Consider the following 2,842-nt stretch of genomic DNA (forward strand, 5'->3'; position numbering starts at 1 on the left):
TCATGATAAAGGTTTTGGAGAGACCATGGATAACAGGAACATACCTAAACATAATAAAAGCAATATACAACAAACCAACAGCTAACATCAAACTAAATGGAAAGAAACACAGGGTGATTCCTCTGAAATCTGGAACAAGACAAGGCTGTCCACTCTCTCCATATCTCTTCAAGATTGTACTGGAAGTTCTAACTAGAGCATTAATACAACAAAAGGAGATCAAGGGTATAAAAATTGCAAAAGAAGAAGTCAAACTTTCACTGTTTGCAGATGATGTGATAGTTTACATAAGTGACCTGAAAAACTCTACCAGAAAATTCCTGCAGCTGAAAAACATCTTTAGCAAAGTGGCAGGATACAAGATTAACTAAAAAAAAATCAGTAGCCCTACTACATACAGACAATAAATGGGCTAAGAAAGAATTCAGAGAAATATTGCCCTTTATAATAGCCACAAACAGGCGCGGAGGAGCAGGCGGTCGGGCAGCGTGGGCTCTCACGAGCTCGCGGCACTTGCTCAAGATGTCATATATGCTTCTGCATCTACACAATGGCTGGCAGGTAGACCAGGCCATCCTTTCGGAGGAGGACCGCATGGTCGTCATCCGTTTTGGACATGCCTGGGACCCCACTTGCATGAAGATGGACGAGGTTCTGTAGCATCGCCAAAAAGAAATGGAAGATAGTGGGAGCTCTTTCTCATCTTGTATGAGTCCTGTTTGGATATCCCAGCTGTTTTAAAGCAAACGGTGTTGGTGTCGCTTGTGCTCCGTCGCATCCTCTCGTGTTCTCCGGAGCCTGACAGGCCTATCTGCTGCCAAAATGAACATCCGCCGTGCTCGGCAGATGACCTGCCGAACATGCAGCGCTGCAACCTTCTCTGCCTGCCGTAGAACTACCAGATGAAGTACTATTTCTATCACGGCCTCTCCTGGCCCCAGATCTCCTACATTGCTGAGGATGAGGACGGGAAGATCGTGGGCTATGTCCTGGCCAAGATGGAAGAGGACCCGGATGATGTCCCCCACGGACACATCACCTCAAGGGCTGTGAAGCGCTTCCGCAGGCGCCTCTGTCTGGCCCAGAAGCTGATGGACCAGGCCTCACGAGCCATGATCGAGAACTTCAGCGCTAAGTATGTATCCCTGCATGTCAGGAGGAGCAACCGAGCAGCCTTGCATCTCTATTCCAACACCCTGAACTTCCAGGTTAGTGAGGTGGAGCCCAAGTACTATGCGGATGGAGAAGACGCATATGCTATGAAGCCAGACCTCTCACAGATGGCGGAGGAGCTGAGGCGGCAGCTGGTGCTGAAGAAAAGCAGATACCTGGTTCTGGGTTCCAAGGAGAATCAGGGCAACACACCAGGTTCTGAAGAGGCCTGTCAGCAGGAGAACCTGATCGGAGATGATAGCTGCAGTGACAGCAAAGACAGCACTGATGCCCAAGACAGCTTGCAGGACCTGGACTCCACCTCCTAGAGCCTGCTTGAGCATTGTAACTTCCTGCTTTTCTAGCCACATTTCTCTTGGTAACCCTAGTGTGTTCTGCAGTACCTACTCTGGGATCATTTCACAGTGACCCAGATGGCTTCTCATTTTCAACACTTAGCAGGAACCTTCCACGTAGCCTAACTTGATCATGAGGCGCTCCTGGACACAGACGCTGCTGTGCGGGAGCCAAGGAGTCTTGAGGACTGCCATGGCAACACCTTCCTTGGCTTCTTCATGCTGCTGTTGTGTGGTTTGCAGTTGTCCTGCACTGATTGTGTGTATCCTGTAGGGTTTTGTCTAGAATGCCAAACAGGAAGCAGGAACAACTTGAAAGCTCCCCGGCTTTTAGTGTTTGCCATTTACTTGGGTTTTCGTTCTTGAGTAGGCAGGACCCTCAAGTTAGTCCTTATGCCTTCTGCCTCTGTCTGTTGGAAGTTACCTACTCTTGCTTTCTCTGGAAACTGCCCTGCCATCCCTCCCTTCCTCCTTTGAAGAAGAATGTTCCATTTCCCAGTGGAAGAAGGTGACTTGGACTTTTATACCCAAGAATTTGTAGATCTCTAAGGGAGAAACAAGCAGAAATGAAATTGTAATCTCTAATCTGAAGAAATAAAGCTATCATAAAAGAATACAAAAAAATAATAATCTCTAATCCGAAGAAATAAAGCTATCAAAAAAGAATACGAAAAATAATAATAGCCACAAACAACATAAAATATCTTGGGTTAATACTAACCAAACAAGGGAAAGACCTGTAAACCAAGAACTTTAAGTCTTGAAAGAAAAATTAAAGATAATAGAACATGGAAATATCTCAATTGCTTTTGGATAGGTAAGATCAATGTAGTAAAAATGGCAGTCTTGTCAAAAGCAATCTGCAGATTCAATGCAATCCCCATCAAAATACTGGCACAATTCTTCACAGACCTTGAAAGAATAATACTCAACTTTATATGGAAAAACAAAAGACCTAAGATAGCCAAAACAACCCTGTGTAATAAATGAACTTCTGGAGGAATCACTATCCCTGACTTCATGTTCTATTATAGAGCTATAGTCCTAAAAACAATTTGGTATTGGCTTAAAGGTAGACCAATAGAATCTAATTGAAAACCCTGTAATTAACCCACACACCCACAAAAAAACTGATTTTTGACAAAGAAGGTAAAAATTATACAATGGAAAAAAGAAAGCATCTTCAACAAATACTGCTGGCATAATTAGATGCGGACATGTAGATGACTGCAGATATATGTATTTGTGCAGAACCATAACTATTGTCATGCACAAAACTTAAGTTCAAATGGATCAAAGACCTCAGCATAAATCCAGACACACTGAACCTCTTA

At 44.0% G+C, this 2,842-nt stretch overlaps 2 pseudogenes; both read left to right on the plus strand.

The window, feature by feature from the left end:
- The first annotated feature begins 522 nt into the window (after window positions 1–522).
- On the plus strand, window positions 523–822 carry LOC121142604 (annotated as a pseudogene).
- Window positions 814–1,481, plus strand: LOC121142605 (annotated as a pseudogene).
- The last annotated feature ends 1,361 nt before the right edge of the window (window positions 1,482–2,842 follow it).

Source organism: Mesocricetus auratus, unplaced genomic scaffold, assembly GCF_017639785.1.
Source record: "Mesocricetus auratus isolate SY011 unplaced genomic scaffold, BCM_Maur_2.0 Super-Scaffold_100010, whole genome shotgun sequence".
Classification (NCBI taxonomy): Eukaryota; Metazoa; Chordata; class Mammalia; order Rodentia; family Cricetidae; genus Mesocricetus; species Mesocricetus auratus.